Genomic DNA, 20,502 nt, shown 5'->3' with positions numbered 1-20,502 from the left:
AGGTTCCGACCGGGCCGACCGTTCGAGGTGGGATGGGTGGTGGGACGTTTGAGGTTAGCTCGTCGTCGCAGCAGCCTTTGCAGCCTCAGCCTCTTTCCGTCGGTTTTCAGGGTGAGGTTAGGTGGCCTGGCCTTGAGTTGCAGTTCGCGCCGCCCGGTGGTTCAGGGGGCGATGATGGACATACTCCACGGAGTAGGACATTTTTCGATACATTCGGCATCCCTCGCGACTTGCGACCTCCGGCGCCATAGTTGTACCTGTGTTTATTTATTTTTGACTTTTGTAAGACTTTGTCTATTTTATTCATATGACTTATGTACTAGACATTTGTATATATATGCACTTTATTATTTATTAACATTTTATTTGCCTGATTTATTATTTTGTAACAAATGTGTTGTGCATGTAAGTGTGTGAGAAAGTGTAATTTTTGCAAAATTTCCGTCATTTTTAATATTAGTAGAGGGTACCGACTCTCTCCCCCAAAAAAGAAATGAAAAAAAGAAAAAATGAAGGAAGAAAATATGATAAGCCTAAAATTAATTAAGCTTAATATGATATAATAATAATAATAATAATATAATAATAATAGTAATAATAATGATAAGAAGGGTGTATGAATAGGAATAGAACAGTTAGTCAAGTCAAAGTCGAAATCAAGTACGTAAAAACACGGCTTCCTACGCGTAATAGGTGTCGCTGCAAAGAAATAAACCGGTGTCGTGTAATTCATCCTGTCGCCACGCGACAGGGTCTGTCGCCACGCGACAATTTTGTCGCCTGGCGACAGACGCGCTTTCCTGTTTCCTACAGGAATTGAAGTCTGTCATGAAAAAAAAGTTATAAATAGCCCCCGAATTATCCGTTTACTGCATAATTTAACCAGTTTATTAATTAGCTAATTAACTAGAAATCATGCCTTTAGCTAAAAGAACTTTTTGTGGATACATGGATGAATGGTGTCGTCATTTAACTGCTAAAGATAAAAAAGCATTAGATATTTCTCATATGGGGGGTATGTTTGGAATCAAGGGGATGAGTCTTGACATTGATTTTATTTATTCTGCCATAGACTATTGGGATATTGATACTCACTGTTTTAGATTTTTCCATTATGAAATATGTCCTTTACCGGAAGAATTTGGAGCCATTATAGGTTATTATTCCACAGATCTTGCGGTAATGCCTAGAATCAATGAATATTATTATAAAGATTTGAATGCCTTTTTGATTTGAGGGGTACGGCTTTAAAACATATAGTGCATGGGAATATAGTTGATTTGACAGAATTTGCACATTATTTTTATGATAATCCTAATCCTGATTTTCGTGTCTATAAGAGGAGGGCTTTTCTTTATTGCTTGTTTAACCAATTACTCTTAGTTAGTGGTAAGGATAATGAAGGCCAATCAATGATTATATCTGTTATAGAACAAGTTGAATCTGGGAGAAATCCAATGCCGCTAATTGTTGGAGAGACTATGCTATGGTTGGATGCATTAAGAAAGAATCCAAGAGCACCTTTTCGAGGTTCTCCAATTTTATTACAGGTATAAAAAAATGCTATTTTTAATTTACCAAGAATTAAAGAATATTATTTTACACTGTAATACTAATTAAATACATATTTTACAGATATGGCTCATGGAGAGGTTAAAGCTTATTAATCCTCCTGACGATATACACACATATGTTCCAAATTGCATAGTCCGGCGAAAGAAACGATTTTTGAAAATAGGTCGCCGTGAGTGGAGCAAGGTGTTTGCTGCCGGTGACTTTACCATAAGCTGGATTGTTCCTTGGTGGAAGATTGAGGAAATGGTTGGTTGCAGTAACCAAGCATATTGTCGTCTCCCGAGCTTGTCAAGAAGGCAGACCCCTAGCTCGGTATTGGAAGAAATTGGCGCAAGACTACAGGGACTGTCGCCGCAAAAAAGCTTCTGTCGCCAGGCGACAGAACTGTCGCCAGGAGACAGAAACTTTTTACGGGCGACAAGCCCTGTTTTCTAGACGCTAGTTCCTACATGCCTTGGCAAGTTTCTGTGTTCGTCGAATTTTCCAGATTACGCATCATCTTTTCGATTCTAGTCATGAAAGATATTTCTCAAATTTCCTACGTGTAAAATTCCTATGGATTGACTCATGGGGTACTCCCATGAGAACCTTTTAATGCATATGACAATAATGTTAATCAAATCACGCACATGAAATACTTAGAATTTTTCAAGTCTCATCCGCTCATTCTAAATAATTGCCAAAATTAAATAAATTTCAGGAATATTTCAAGCATTACGATAACCCCAAACTTGAACCCCACTGTGATCATACACTAAAGTACGGTGGCGTTCCAAAGGGAAGAAAAAGAGCAAAAAGAGTCGCCAACAAGTTTTAGGAACTTGTAAACCCAAAAGACAATCCAAAAGGACCATCAACTACTCCATAAGGTCTTGAACCAAACAGGGTCCGGGGATGAAGGTACGAATCCAATCTACAAAAGAAAGGACCCGCCCTATAAAATAGGCCTCTACTTTGTTCTGCTCGTATTCATGCGCGCTTTTTGAATAACATACAAACATCATATTGAACCTACCATGTTTATCTTTGTTGGTTGAAATTAATGCACAAATAATACTATTACTGCGATCACTTGAGTTAAAATCACATTAGCCTAAACCAAATTATTAATTATCTTATTAAGCGTGATTTCAAGTACCAATTCCCTTTAACAAGCATAAAAGGTGTGATCAAGCAATAACAATAATAAATCAAGCAACATAATAATAAACAATAATAATAATCATAATATAATGATAATCATGATAAGGCATAATAAAGCTTAATAATAATAGCAAGATCCTAGGCATGATACTAACAAGATTAACAAATCCTAGCATGTCACTAAACGATAAAGATCAAAGCTTTAAACCTAACATGGTACTAACATGATATTAGAAAGAGTAAAGCAATAAAAGGCAACCTAAACATGATACTAGAAAGCATAAAATAACATCCTAACATGATACTAGAAATATTAAACATCCTAACATGATACTAGGAATTATAAGACAATAATAAACAAATCTAAACATGCTTTCTACATTGAAAGAGAGTAATAAGATTACATACTTTGAAGCCTCGTACCTCTCTCTAATAACAAAATACACAAGTTAGTAAACTTCAATGAAAATAATAAACAATAATTAAAGAACTAAAGAATTAAATTGAAATCAAATTAAATAAAGTTTAGACTAGTTTTGGACCAAACCCTCAGAAATTATCAACCTTTCACATCTAGGGCGAAGGCAACTTCAAACTTGGCTAAGAGATTCTAAGTCTTGTGAATGCGGAATATTGTGTTTAAAAAAGATGGTTTAGAAAGAGAGAGAGAGAAAACAATAAGAATTAAGGAATAATTGAATGTGATTTGATGATTGTGAATGATCTTTGAAAACAGGGATTCGGACGCTATTTATAATGAAAATAATCCGGAAAAACATAGAATTTGATAAGGAATAAAACTCCACGCTGTCGCCAGGAATTAACTCTGTCGCGACGCGACAATGTCTGTCGCAAGGCAACATGGTCTGTCGCGCGGCGACAGAGTCTGTCGCGTGGCGACAGACTTGTCGTTTGGCGACAACCTATATTAGCGCGTTTTTCTTCACGCGGAATCCGATCTTTAATCAACTTGATCTACGGAATCCGTACAGAAGATAAAATATATATTTTTAAGATAACAAAACGATATTTTATTCCAAATAAAAATCTATTAAAAATAATTAATTATTAAATCTAATAATATTAGAATTAAAAGGAACCTTCTAGAAACTTCTAGAAAACTATAATTAATCCTAATAATTTTAGGAATAATAATTAACATTGGGCCCTCCTCTAGATCATTGGGCCGTATTTAAAATAATTAACCAGGCCCAGTTTAGTATTTTGGCCATAACTTCCTCATTATTCATCGGAATTGGGCTTATAATATATCGTTGGAAAGATCTCTTCGAGCCCCATCCAACTACACCATTATTGGACCCTTATCATGGACCAAAATAAACTGAATTGGACGTTTTCATAAAATAGAGTGGTTTTTCGAAAACAGAAAAAGAGATTTTTAATAAATACTAACCGCAACACTTGACTTTTCACACTTTCACCTCATTCGATTATGGTTCGACGTGAAAGGAATTCATCACTGGGTTTGGTTTTGGGGAGACACAAATGGGTGTCTACAGATACTAACAAGATTAATTACAAATCCTAGCATGTCACTAAACAATAAAGATCAAAGCTTTATCCCTAACATGATACTAACATGATAGAAGAAATAGGAAGAAACCTAATCATGATACTAGAAAGCAATAAATAATATCCTAACATGATACTAGGAATAATGTAAACATGCTTTCTAAAGAAATAGAGAAATTAACACAACTTACTTTGTTTCCTCGTATCTCTTTCTATCAAAACAATACACACGTTAGTAACTTCAAGGAAAATATTAAATCAAACGATTAATTTAAATAATTAAAATAGGAATTTGGGACCAAACCCTCAGAAATTATCAACCTTTCACGTCAAGGGCGAAAGCAACTTCAAGTTTGGCTAGGTGTGTCTAGAACTCGTAAATGTGGTATTTTTATTTGAAAGGGGAAGGCTTAGAAAGAGGGAAAAAGAATAAGCTATTGCTCAAGAAAGAGAAGAGTAGAAGATTGTTAATGACTGTCAATGATTAAAAACGGGGAAATACGACCCTATTTATAAGAAAAATAGTCCGAAAACGATCAGAAAAGATCAAATCCAATCTGGAATAAAACTACCTCTGTCGCGGCGCGACAGGGTCTAGTGCAGCGCGACAGCCTTGGTGCTGTGCGACAGCTTTGTCGCGGCGTGCTAGTTCTGTCGTTTTGCTATGGTTCACGTGTTTTCTTAAAACCGTACAGAATCCTTAATCTAATTAAATTCGATTTATTAACTTTCCTATTTATCTTTAAAAATCAGACTTAATCTCTTTAAAACTCTTGTTTTAATCCAAATAGAATTCTTTATTTTCATAAAAGATATGCGTAGTAATTATTATTTCTAATTCCATTAGAACTTAAAATAACCTTCTAGATTATTCTAGAAGATTAACATCAATCCTAATAACTTTAGGAATATTAATTAATGGGTCCTCCACTAGATCATTGGGCCATATAAAACCATTTCAGGCCCAATTTAGTATTTTGGCCATAACTTCCTCATTATTCATCGGAATTGGGCTTATAATATATCGTTGGAAAGCTTTTCGAGCCCAATCCAACTACGCGATTATTGGACCCTTATCATGGACCAAACTAAATTGGACTGGACATTTTAATAAATAGAGTACATTTTCGAAAACAGAAAAAAAGATATTTTTAGGGAATATATCAAGCATTATGATCCCAAACTTGAACCCCACTGTGATCATACACTAAAGTACGGTGGCGTTCCAAAGGGAAAGAAAAAGAGCAAAAAGAGTCGCCAACAAGTTTTAGGAACTTGTAAACCCAAAAGACAATCCAGAAGGACCATCAACTACTCCATAAGGTCTTGAACCAAACAGGGTCCGGGGATGAAGGTACGAATCCAATCTACAAAAGAAAGGACCCGCCCTATAAAATAGGCCTCTACTTTGTTCTGCTCGTATTCATGTGCGCTTTTCGAATAACATACAAACATTATATTGAACCTACCCTGTTTATCTATGTTGGTTGAATATTAATGCACAAATAATACTATTATTGGCGATCACTTGAATTAAAATCACATTAGCCTAAATCAAATTAATAATTATCTTATTAAGCGTGATTTCAAGTACAAATTCCCTTTAAACAAGCATAAAAGGTGTGATCAAGCAATATAATAATAAAATATATCAAGCAACATAATAATAAACAATAAATAATAATGACGATGATAATAACATTATAAGGCATAATAAAGCTTAAATATAATAGCAAGACCCTAGGCATGATACTAACAACATTAAAGCTTTAAACCTAACATGGTACTAACATGATATTAGAAAGCATAAAATAACATCCTAACATGATACTAGAAAGCATAAAATAACATCCTAACATGATACTAGAAAGCATTAAAAGCATCCTAACATGATACTAGGAATTAATCAATAATAAACATGCGATCTACATTGAAAGAGAGTAATAAGATTACATACTTTGAAGCCTCGTATCTCTTTCTAATAACAAAATACACAAGTTAGTAAACATCAATGAAAATAATAAAGAACAATTAAAGAATCAAATTAAAATCAAATTAAATAAAGTTTAGACTAGTTTTGGACCAAACCCTCAGAAAATATCTACCTTTCACGTCTAGGGCGAAGGCAACTTCGAACTTGGCTAAGAGACTCTAAGTCTTGTGAATGCGGAATATTGTATTTTGAAAAGCTAGTTTAGAAATAGAGAGAAAGAATAAGAAAGAATTAAGGATAAGAGTTGATGATTGTGAATTGATTTTGAAAACAGGGATTCGGACGCTATTTATAACGAAAATAGTCCAGAAAATCATAGAATTTGATAAGGAATAAAACTCCACGCTGTCGCCAGGAATCAACTCTGTCGCGACGTGACAATGTCTGTCGCGAGGCGACAGGGTCTGTCGCGCGGCGACAGATTTGTCGTTTGGCGACAACCTGTATTAGCGCGTTTTCCTTCACGCGGAATCCGATCTTTAATCAACTTGATCTACGTAATCCGTACAGAAGATAAAATATATATTTTTAAGATAACAAAACGATATTTTATTCCAAATAAAAATCTATTAAAGATAATTAATTATTAAATCTAATAATATTAGAATTAAAAGGAACTTTCTAGAAACTTCTAGAAAACTATAATTAATCCTAATAATTTTAGGAATAATAATTAATATTGGGCCCTCCTCTAGATCATTGGGCCGTATTTAAATAATTAACCAGGCCCAGTTTAGTATTTTGGCCATAACTTCCTCAATATTCATCGGAATTGATCTTATAATATATCATTGGAAAGGTCTCCTCGAGCCCCATCCATCTACACTATTATTGGACCTTAATTATGGACCAAACTAAACTGGTTCGGCTATTTTCAAATAAACAAAGTCATTTTCAAAAACAGAGAGAAAAGAATTTAATTAAAACTAAACCGCAACACTTGACTTTCAAACCACTTTCACCTAATTCGATAATAACACAACGTGAAAGGCATTCATCACTGGGTTTGGTTTTGGGGAGACACAAATGGGTGTCTACAATATTTTTATTAAAACAACCGCATCACAAGACTTTTCACACTTTCACTTCGTTCAATAATCAACAACGCGAAAGGTATTCATCACTAGGTTTGGTTTTTGGGGAGACACAATTAGGTGTCTATACCTAAGTCTAGAAAACTTACCGAAGTATTCAGCAGACTCTCTTCTTCAACGGCCTCGGCTGCTTCCTTCTCTGCAGCATCTGAAGTCCCAACTTCACTCTCAAAAGCTTCAGCTACGACGGAGACCTCAGCAGCAGTGGCAACAGCTTCTTCCTCCTCAGGAGTCAGACGGAAGAAAGGGTACCTTTTCTCCAACCAGTGCTTCTACTTCAGATAGTTAGCAGCACTGACTATTGTGAACCTCTTTGAGTGCAAGGAGAGGGGACGTTTTTTTATCTTGGTGATCTCGGGTTTATTGTTCGTCGCGATCCGAGTGACATCAAGCCCCAAACGCTCGTAGTTCACACCGGCGTTACCCTCGTGCAGCTCTGAAGACAGAAATCAAGCCAATTAGCAAGGCAAAGTCAGATGCCGAGAATGCAGGAAAAATAGAAGAAAAATAATAATAACAAAGTCCTCGGCCCCAGCCGAAGCTTCTTATCGCCTTGATACTTTCAGCTGAGGCCGACGACAGCAAGCATATGCTCTTGGAAGGCATAATGAATGCAGGGTAGCCAGGTTTTGGGCATATAGAACAATCGGCCCGTTCCCCCAGGGTTCCTTTTCTTGCCGAAGAGTTTCAGCTGGATGTAATTAAGGTCTTTGGCGGCACCATCCTCTTCGGGGCCCAAGTCTTCCATCGTCGGATCAGGCCTCCTCAAGTATCGGGAGACGCCGAAGAAATTCGGGTGATCCGCATCTGAGGGCGCCCTAACCCAAATTCATTAACCTCTCCAATCTTTATCCGAGGTATCATTCGGCCACATAGTGAGATGGCCCGTTACACTTTCAATGCGCCACCACCCAGCACCATGATCGCTGTGATCACTCAGAAGGTTCGGCACGAGCTTGTGCAGCTTTTTGAAACAGTGTAGGTTCGGCTCGAGGGCGTAAAATAGACACACCTTGAGATAGGTCATGACCCTTTGGATGCTGACAGGGGTCAATTAGCACAGAGAAATTCGGTACTTGTTCAGCACCTTTACCACGAAATGGTGCAAAGGAAACCGAAGCCCATACTGAAATGTATACCCCCATATAGCCAAGGGGAGGACGATGAATTCTATCTTCCATGGTGGGCATTCAGCACCAATACCCATCTTCTTCCATGATACCATAGAAGAGTTCAATTTGCTCGGCAAAGCGATAAGCCGAACCATTCCTCACCCACCAGTCATAGGGCTCGGATGTCATCAGCCCGTAGTTCTGTGACACGTCGTCCTATTCTTCGGCTCTAGGGGGAAAATCCCAAGGCCTTAGAGCTAATGGTTCTCCTCGGCCAGAGGTGCTAGCTTCCCCCGTCCCTCGGAGAGGCACCAAAAAAAGCGGCACTGCCCTAATTCCTGCCCCCGCAGGAACCTCCGCCCTCTCCCTAGGATGAGGGTTCTGCCTACTCAAAAGGGGGATCATGTTCAGCTTCCCAGTACGCTGTATCTAAGGCCGAGGAACCTCCTCCTCGACCCCCTCTGCTTTCCTTGTTCGCCGTCTCTGACCTTTAGCCATAATCCGACTAGTCGGAGAATTCGAGAAAATTGGGAAAAAAGAGAAAAATATTCAAAAAACCAAAGAAAATCGAAGAAACTTAGGGAGAAATTACCTTTGCTAGAAGCGAAATTCACCGATCTACAAGTTCGAAGCAACGGATTTGTGTTTCGAAGGTTAAATCTCAGCCAACAAGTGGAATCGGAAGTACAAATATTCGATGTGGAGTTTTTCGTGAATTCAAAAGTGTTTGGCAAAGAAATGAGGAGAGAGAGTAGGGCGGCCGGCTTAAATATTTTGGGAGTCCGCGCCGTTAAATCCCCACTAACTCACTCCAAATAACCGTTAAACACCCCTCACTCAATTAAACTATCCACTAATCCTTCCCACTTCCCTAATTACTCTCCAAACAGCAGTTATTCACCAATAATTGTCGAATTTAAATTCTTAATTAAACCATTTACTTCCCTCCATTTTTTGCAAGTCAAAACCCTACCCTTCATGCTTCCAAATCGGTCTGGGGGGCAAGTTATTTGGGTCCAATTTACTCTAGTTGGGTCAGTCCATAAATGGTTCAATATCAAAACCCAAGGTCAAGGTTCAACCCTTCAATTCGTGCCAAGTCAGTCAAAGGCCCAGTCAACGTGGCCGGCCCACTTGATACGAGGCCCATATTCTCCCTTATGTCAAGGTATAAAAACATTCAATCTTCTCTCTCTACATTCATTCACTTAGAGGCTCAAGCAATTAATACTCTTGCATAGATTTCTCTCTCTAAACACTGTATTGACTTTAGCATCGGAAGGGCCTTCCTCGGCACAACCCCCGAGGCCAGTTTACGTGTGTTTGCTATGCAGGAAATCCTCGACCCAGTCACCACTTAGACCGAGTTCAGTCTTCAGCCCACCAAAAATGACCTATCCAAAAGTCCCATTATTTACACCCGAAAAAAAAGTGATTAAAGAAAACATGATGATAAGCAATAAGCAATAAAACAATTAATAAAGCATAATAATACTAAAACTAACTAAAACAAAGAAATAATACTAAAACAATAGTCATACGAAGTTGAAAGAAACTGACGATTGTAAACTAACTAAAAATTAATCTAAAAAGCTAAGCTAAAAACTTCCGTAAAAGTCTAACAAACTAAAATCAAAATAAAACTAAAAATAACTAATGAAAAAGCTAATAACTAAGGGTTCGTTTGGCATTGTTGTGGTTTTCTTTTTTTGGTTTTTTGTTGTATAAAAGTATATGATATATGTCACATGATGAATCAAAAATTATTTAAACTTATTAAAATAATAATAATTTTGAAAACTGACGGCAAAAAAGTGGAAACACCTTTTTCTTGTTTCCTGTTTTTGGTTTTTAGTTTTCAAAAAAACAGGAAACTGAAAACCAAAAATGATGTCAAACAAGCCCTAAAAAGCTGCAGAAAAACTAAACTACTAGGCTACTAAAACTAAACCAAAGTAATAAAGCTACAAAGTCTAAAAACTAACCTAAGAATTATATCCAATCCAACTCTCCCCCGTTCCCACGAATTTGGGTGTTTATAACACCCAACAAACCGACATAGCAACATTCCAGCATACTCGCCATATCGGGCCATGGGCCACCCAATCGGGCCCGCTTCCTTCACGGTAAGCAAATCTGATAGTGGGCCTTATCTCACTTAGGCTTATAACTGAATTTTTGTTGTTTTATGATTTTTGGCCCCATAACTTACTCCGTATACTAGCTTGTATAACTTCAACTTCTTCACCAATTGTGCCCTTAATCATCGAACTAAATTTATTTAGCACGGCCTTGAGCATATCGGTTATAAAATACAATCAAACTCCAATATCTTCGTAGTGACTCAATAAGCTCGAGAATTATCATAAATCTGCCTATTCCTACAAAATAATACCAACTCTACAAAAACACTAGGAAATGTATATTAGTAATAAAAATAGCTCCGTATAGCTCAAATTAGCACAAATATGATCGTGGGACGGGAAATAAAAATATACTACCACCGGTTCGTATTATATGCAACTTTGGTGTATTACTTGTGAGATATAAAAAAATTCCAAAATTTTGCGACACTTGCTAAAATATTAAATATGAGAGCTTCTTGAGAAAAATATTGCAATATTCATAAAAGTGAGAAATCAATTTTTTAAAATACTTGTTTGTTGTAAAAATTTAAAGTTAATAAGATAATTAAATGAAAGTTATAACTTATTTATGAATATGAAATGTTGAAAATTATCTTAAAAAATCAACCTGTATTTCATTAACTTAGCACTATACATGTCAATGTGTCACATTAAAGCTTATTTGTCATGTGTGACATTTGGTGTAAAGTTAACGATTTATAAGATATTTAATGAAATTTTATATTATATTTAATCAATAACTTAATACTAAAACAGACACCGGGAGTGACACGTGTCACATCCTGGTGCTGTTTTTTTCTTCCAAAACTCCCCTTCCTTTTTTAATTTTTTTTTTTTTTTTTTTTTTGATTCTATAATAAAATCATTCCAAATCTTTTATATTATATTTATGACAGATATATTCCTTTTTACTTGGTGTTCATAATAGTTACCTATATAATTATTTCAATTTCTTTTTAATTTCCTTTTAAATGGGGTGTTATAAGATTTTAATTTGCCAAAAAAGTATTAATAAATTGATTCATATAATAGATCTTACAGAAATTACTTTAAAACATTACTTAAATTTTTTTTTTTCAAATACCTCTAGGCTGTAGCTAATATTTTATTTCAATTTCAATATAACTATATATTCAAATTAATTATAATTTTGTTTCTGAAATTTTACTACTACGTATATATTATCACAAATTAAGGATTTCTACAATATAGTATGACTATAAAATAAATGTTGTGTTTGACAATTATATCATATGTCTAATTATAGGGAAAGTTAAAATATCAAAAAAAAATTTCTTTTTGTAAATTAGGCATTTTTATTTGTAGAGCATCAATCCATAAATAGAAAATGTAATAATATAGATTAATGTTGCCCATTTATTGATTGTTCTTTGCCTAAATGATCAAAGTAATATTTATTTCCATATAAATGAATTTTTAGGTATAAAATGTGATATATTATTTGTAATTAATATATATATGTGTGTGTGTGCGCGATATTATTTGTAATTAATATATATATGTGTGTGTGATATTATTTGTAATTAATATATATATATGTGTGTGAGAGTGGGGGATAGCTCAAGTGGTTAGATCTCCCTCCCAGTTCTAGGACATCTTGGGATCGATTCTCACCCCCGCCTTTTGGCTCTCTAAACAACAAAAAAAAAACATATTTATATGTGTGTGCGCGACGCGCACACACACACTTTTGTGCACTTTTAATAATAGTTTTAGTGGAGATTTTAGTCCGTTGTTTGAATAATTATGTTTTTTAAAAATACATTTATAAATAAGTATTTACTAATATGGCCACTAGACCTGATTAAACCAAGTGTCTCGCTTGGAAAAATTCTCGGGTTTAGGCAGCCTGAAAAATCCATTTTTGTTTAATTTTTTTGTTTTGCCTATTAATAATACAGATTATGACATTATAATTTCTATATATTTGATGGGTATGTTTTATCAAATTTTTTGTTGGATATACTTAATTTTCTTATAAAAAATTAGACTTATCGTGCATGGCACGGGCCTTAAGCTAGTTATAAATATGATGCTCCTTCCGTCCCGTAATATAGTTTCTGTTTTCCTATTTTGAAGATCTAAATTATTGTTCATGTTTCCATTTTTAGATATTATGTAAAGACGATATACCCTCACTTTTTTAACTTTATTCATTGTACTTCCTAAAATACCCTTGAATTTTGCATATGTCTTGTACTTTTTTCCACTTTTTCTCTCCAACTTTTGTCTATAATTGTACTTTTCACTTTTATTAATGTATTTCATCCACTTTCTCCTCCTATTTCCTAAATACCGTGAAAAAACACAAACAAGAACTATATTATGAGACGGAGGGAGTATTATTTTAGAATTCTTATCAAAAATAAAACTTTAAACCAACAATTTTATTCTAAAAATCTATTCAAATGAATCATACGTGTCAAACGAATAATTAGTTGTTACCTATATTGGCTATATAGCATAACACTTGGTGGAAAACTAGATTATGTCTCATATGTGGCTAATCGTATAACTTTAGATACATGATGAGTATGACTTATAAACTTAGATTTGTGCAACATTTAACCTTTATTACTTGCCTATTATCTTATTATTGCCCTTTCACTTTATTTCTCTGTATTCTAATTTGATTAACAATGGAATAAAATTAAAGAATGATGGAGATAAGATGGCTTACCTTCTTGTTTCTTAGATTACCTTCTTTTTTCTTAGATTACCTTCTTTTTTCTTAGATGAAGCTAAGAATTATGAATATTTTTTTGTACTTGCCATTTCCTTTTTTTTTTTTTTTTTTTTTTTTTTTTTTGTGAAGTACTTGCCATGGTTTATAAGAAAGCAATCTGCAATCTGAGACCGATGCAAATTAAGGTGATATAAATTTATTGAAATGATCTATGCATCTTAGATTGAAACTGGGATATTATAGTAATCTAGATTGAAAAATTAACTAAAATAAACTAAATTGAAAAATTAAGTGGAAACGAAGTAAAGCTTTGAAGAGGGAGACCTAACACCTTAACAACACATTAATATTTGTATTTTATTTTTTAATTAAAAATGGAAAAATTACGATATACTAAAGGGAAAAAGGAAAAACGGCAATATATAGTTCCAAATATTTTCGCCAAACATTAAAATCATTTAAGTAGCTAATTTTATGATTCCCAACTTTGAGCATGAAAATTTTAATTACGAAGTCAGATCCAGCCAACCGTAAAAGTTTTGCGTGCTTCTCCAATCTCTACGCATGTTCACATGTTTATAGTGAACCACATACGTATCCAAAACTAAAATGCCAAAAAAATCTATTCAAATCTTTCATCTTTAGGGCCTGTTCTCATTAACTGAACTCAGCTGAATTGAACTGAACTGAGTTGAGCTGAATTTATTAATTAGTAATTTTTAACTACAGATTAGTGATCTTTGATTATTTATTATTATACATATGTGCATATACAAATATACATATTAAAATATTTAAGAAAAATATACTATATAATTAAAATATTTATGGATAATATATTAAAAATATGAAACCCCAAAACATTTTTAAAACATATACTATTTAATCCAAAAAATAAAATATTATTATGACAAAAGAACACAAAACACTTTGTAAAAAATTATCACAATTAAAATAAATAAATAAATAAATAAAAGAAAAAGCTGGAACGAAATTAAACAGAGCCAACCTCCCCAACTATATACCACTCTCTTTATTATTCTAATTAATACAATGTTATTATTAATTATTATTATTAATTTATTATTATTATTATTATTATTATTATTATTATTATTATTGTTATGAAAATATCAAAATATGGATGACTATTATCCCATGTACCATCTAGAATACTCTAGAGTTGGGTATTTGATCTTATCCGTTGATGGAACTCTAGATATTATTCATGTATATATATATCCCGTACAGTATGGAAGAATATACACAACGTAAAAATATATTTCTCTATCTCTCTATATTTCTCTATAATTCTCTTCTATATTTAACACGTTATCAGCACCATAGTTCTACCTAGTTGAATTAAGTTATCCTACTCTAAATTCAGGTACGTTTAATATAACGTAACTATTATACAATTACCAAATACTTCATTCGTATTAGTCGTAGCCACAATATTATGTTGCATGCATTTCGTATTCTGATTTGCAATAATCTTTTATATAAATTTGTTTTGAATTGTTCATTTACTTTGTTGTAGTTACCACCAAACTAGTATGTTCTGCTATACCTTTTTATACTGTAATAATATTTATTATGCTTTTTGATATGGAATTAGGATTTGAAAGCTATTATAATGACGTGTGTTGTGAAGCAATTATTATAAAGTTATTTAGTATTGTTTGATACATAGAAATTGGCCTTTTATTTGGTTTATTGAGACGCACTTGTTTTAAAATACGGAGTAATATTTGGATTATTTGACAACAAGATTGGCTTCTGCAAAGTATATATTTCCATTGCTTTATTGACTTGTGTGCACACTACTAATTCTATTATTCATCATTTGATTTTATAGTTTCGTTTTAATAAACTATGTATGAGCATGTTTTTGTTTAGGAATTTATTATCACCGCCTACAATTCCCAATAGAGCCTGATTGTTTATAATTGATAAAATTCTTATCGCAATCAATTAAAATAGATCTCAATAGCAATTAAAGGTTTGCATATACTGTATTATATTATCTCAATTGATTATAAACTAGCATAAATATTCTAGATGGCAATTACTACCAATAATTCGTATTAGATTTTGTAAATACCATCACCGACTATAATCTTGTGCCATGCGTAATTATTTTTGTGAAGGACATTTCCGAATGATATTTTCCGTAATTTTGCCTTAATTTGTGTCAGACTGATAAAACAGGAGATCAATGAGATAATGATAATTTTAGCTAAATTTTGCCGTAATATATTTTCGGTTACTTTAGATGATTTTATGTATATGTTTCACTTAATTTTGGAACCCACTTTACCTACTTTATTACTTCAATAATTATCTTGCGTAATAATAATATTGTGTAAATAGCATATTCATGATCATATTTTCACGTTATATGGTTAGTACTAATATTATAAATTTTATATCTAGTATTCTATTTGTTCAATTTGATCAATCTGACGTATATATTATCTAAATATCATAGATAATCATTATGGTACAATGTAAGTATGTTATTTTTAAAAGCCCTCTTAATTTATAATATTGTTTTATATATCAGTGAATCATGTCAAACCTTGCAAAACTCGAATTTGTTGCCGTTGATATTACTGGAAACAACTATCTATCTTGGGTGTTAGATGCTGAAATACATTTAAATGCAAAGGGACTTGGTCACACTATCAAAGAAAACAACACTGCAACTAGCCAAGATAAGGCTAAAGCTATGATATTCCTTCGCCATCACCTTCATGAAGGCCTAAAGACTGAGTACTTGACTTAAAGACCCACAAGTCCTTTGGAGTAATCTAAAGGAAAGGTATGACCACCAGAAAACTGTGATATTACCAAAAGCTCGTTACGATTGGTTACATTTAAGATTACAAGACTTTAAGTCTGTGAGTGAATACAACTCAGCCATGTTTAGAATTACATCACAATTGAAATTATGTGGAGAGAAAATCACGGATGCAGAAATGTTAGAAAAAACATACTCTACTTTTCATGCAAACAATGTTGTCTTGCAGACACAATATCGTGAAAAGGGCTTTAAAAAATATTCTGTATTGATATCTTGTCTCCTTGTGACTGAGCAAAATAATGAACTATTAATGAAAAATCATGAATCACGCCCAACTGGCTCTACTCCATTCCCTAAAGCAAATGCGACATCCTATAGTGGGAAAGAGCAAAAGGCTAGAGATCACGCCAGCAGTCGTGGTCGAGGCCGTGGTCAAGGTCGTGGTCGCGGCCGCGGACGTGGATATGGTCGTGGTCGAGGTGGTCGTTTTAGGAACTCATACTCCCACCAGAAGTGGGACAACAAAGATGGAAATAAGAATGAGAAGGATAAAAATGAAAATATATGCTATCGTTGTGGAGGAAAAGGCCATTGGTCTCGTGTGTGTCGTACACCAAAACATCTAGTAGACCTTTATCAATAATCAATCAAACAGAAAGGAAAGAAAGTGGAAACAAATTTGGTGTATGAAGATGGCGAAGGTGATTTTGATTGCGGTGATACAACTCACCTAGAAGCGGCTGATTTCTTACCTAATCTTGAAGAAAACAATTGAATAAATTATGATCCGCTAACGAATAAACTCTGTTAATTAGCTTGCATTTATTTTATAATTTTATCATAGTACTATGACTTTATGCTTTATGGGATATTTGTTTTGGACAATTTTATGTTTTTGGACATTTTTATGTTTTCGGATATTTCGTTATTATCATTTATTAATTTAAGTTATTTAATATTGTGAATCTTATTTTAGTTCCTTTAATTCTATTAGAATATGAATTCTTTTGGAGCTCAATCATCAACCAGTGGTGAAGATTTATGTCTAGTTGATAGTGCTACCACTCACACCATACTTAAGAATAAGAAATATTTTTCGCAATTGATGATGAAAGAAATTAATGTGAGTACTATATCAGGTAGTACAAAAATTATAGAAGGCTCCGGAAGAGCAAGTGTTTTATTGCCAAGGGGAACAAAATTGGAAATTATTGATGCATTATACTCCCCTAAGTCTCAAAGAAATTTACTAAGTTTTAAAGATATTCGAAAAAATGGATACCATATTGAGACAATTAGTGAAGGAAATGATGAGTTCCTTCAAATCACAAGTATAGCTCAAGGCAATAAACTTATTATGGAGAAATTACCTACATTCTCCACTGGTTTGTACTATACAAAAATCAATACAATTGAATCACATGCTATAGTAAACCAGAAGTTTACTGATGACTTTAAGGTTTGGCATGACCGGTTAGGCCATCCCGGTTCAATAATGATGCGAAAAATACTTGAAAATTCATGTGGACACTCATTGAAGAGCCAGCAGATTCTTCATAATAGTTTTTCATGTGTTGCTTGCTCAATAGGCAAGTTAATACTTCGACCATCACCAGCTAAAATAAATTTCGAATCAATTACTTTTCTAGAACGTATACAAGGGGATATATGTGAACCAATTCATCCCCCGTGTGGGCCATTTAGATATTTCATGGTTTTAATAGATGCATCAACCAGATGGTCACACGTATCATTGTTATCAACTCGCAACCTGGCGTTTGCGAGACTACTTGCTCAGTTGATCAGATTACGAGCACATTTTCCAGATTTTCCTATTAAGGCTATTCGTCTTGATAACGCTGGTGAATTCACATCCCAGGCCTTTGATGAATATTGCATGTCAATTGGGATCAGTGTTCAACATCCTGTAGCACATGTTCACACACAAAATGGTCTTGCGGAATCATTAATTAAACGCTTGCAGTTAATAGCTAGACCATTACTTATGAAATCTAAGCTCCCAATTTCTGCTTGGGGGCATGCTATATTACATGCAGCAGCACTAATTCGCATCAGGCCGACAAGTCATCATAAGTTCTCCCCATCACAATTGGTTTTTGGTCAGGAACCAAATGTATCCCATTTGAGAATATTTGGATGTGCAGTATATGTTCCAATTGCTCCACCACAACGCACTAAAATGGGCCCTCAAAGAAGACTAGGGATATATGTTGGATTTGAATCTCCATCGATAATTAAGTACTTAGAGCCAACTACAGGAGATTTATTTACGGCTCGCTATGCAGATTGCCATTTTGATGAATCAATTTTTCCAACATTAGGGGGAGAAAACAAACAGCTGGAAAAGGAAATTAGTTGGAATGAATTATCATTATCTCATCTAGATCCTCGTACTAAACAATGTGAGTTGGAAGTCCAAAAGATAATTCATTTACAGAACTTAGCAAATCAATTGCCAGACTCATTTACTGACCCAAAGAAAGTGACAAAGTCACATATACCAGCTGAAAATGCTCCTATTAAAATTGATGTCCCAGAAGGACAAGCCCAAGTTGCAAATGATTCTAAAGCACGCCTGAAGCGTGGTAGACCCATCGGTTCCAAAGATAAAAATCCTCGGAAAAGAAAAGGAGCAACAATTGACAATGGCCATACCGAGGAAGCTATTAATTTTGAAGGATCTCCAGAAGAGACCTTAGACATGATGGAAAAGGATATTCAGGTACCTGACAATGAAGAAATTTCAACAAATTTTATCATGTCTGGAATTACATGGAACCGAAACCAAATCGACGTCGATGATGTTTTTGCATGCAATGTAGCATTAGATGTCATGAATGATGATGAGGATCATGAGCCAAAATCCATTGATGAATGTAGACACAGAAGCGATTGGCCAAAATGGAAAGAAGCAATTGAAACTGAATTGAAATCTCTCGAAAAAAGAGGAGTATTCGGACCTGTAGTCCGTACACCTGAAGGTGTAATACCAGTGGGATATAAATGGGTCTTTGTACGAAAAAGAAATGAAAATGGTGATATTGTAAGATATAAGGCCCGATTAGTTGCACAAGGATTCTCACAAAGACCCGGTATTGATTATGAGGAGACATACTCTCCTGTGGTGGATGCAACTACTTTTAGATTTCTAATCAGTCTGGCAATAAGAGAAGGACTTGATTTACGCTTGATGGATGTAGTCACAGCTTATTTATATGGCCCACTGGATAATGACATTTACATGAAACTCCCAGAAGGATGTAAACTGCCAAAAGCAGCAAATTCAGGTTCTCGAGAACAATACTCAATAAAATTAAATAGATCTCTATATGGATTGAAACAATCAGGGCGTATGTGGTATAATCGACTAAGTGAGTACTTGTTGAAAGAAGGGTATAAGAATGACCCTATATGCCCATGTATTTTTATAAAGAGATTTGTATCAGGATATGTTATAATTGCAGTATATGTTGATGATTTGAATATCATTGGAACCCCTGAAGAGATTTCAATAACAGTAGAGTGCTTAAAGAAAGAATTTGAAATGAAAGATCTTGGAAAAACTAAGTTTTGCCTAGGGTTACAAATTGAACACCTTAAGAATGGAATCCTTGTGCACCAGTCAACATATATAGAAAAGATTCTTAAAAGATTTTCTATGGATACATCATATCCATTGAGTAGCCCTATGGTTGTTAGAACACTTGATGTAGAAAAAGATCCCTTCCGACCTCGGGGGAATGACGAAAAAATTCTTGGTCCTGAAGTACCATATTTAAGTGCAATAGGGGCATTAATGTATCTTGCTAGTCATACACGACCTGACATATCATTTTCAGTAAATTTGTTGGCAAGATTTAGCTCATGCCCCACCCGAAGGCATTGGAATGGGGTTAAGCATGTATTTCGTTACCTTCAAGTTACGAAAGATATGGGTTTGTTTTTCTCTAATCTATCCAAAGAAAGTTTGATTGGTTTTGCAGATGCAGGGTACATGTCTGATCCTCATAATGCTAGATCACAAATTGGATATGTGTTTATGTGTGGAGGTACTTCTATTTCTTGGCGTTCGATGAAACAAACAATTGCAGCTACTTCTTCTAACCATGCAGAAATTTTGGCAATCCATGAGGCTAGTCGTGAATGTGTATGGTTAAGGTATGTAATTCAACACATTCAGAAAGATTGTGGCATAAACTCCGAGAAAGAAGTTCCAACAATTTTATATGAGGATAATACAGCATGCATCGCGCAGCTTAAGGAAGGGTATATCAAAGGTGATAGAACGAAGCACATTTTACCAAAATTCTTCTACACTCATGATCTCCAGAAAAATGGCGATATAAAAGTCCTTAAGATCCGCTCGAGTGA

Source organism: Chenopodium album, chromosome 10, assembly GCF_948465745.1.
Source record: "Chenopodium album chromosome 10, dcCheAlbu1.1, whole genome shotgun sequence".
Taxonomy (NCBI): Eukaryota; Viridiplantae; Streptophyta; class Magnoliopsida; order Caryophyllales; family Amaranthaceae; genus Chenopodium; species Chenopodium album.
Note: the sequence above shows the minus strand (reverse complement) of the source record.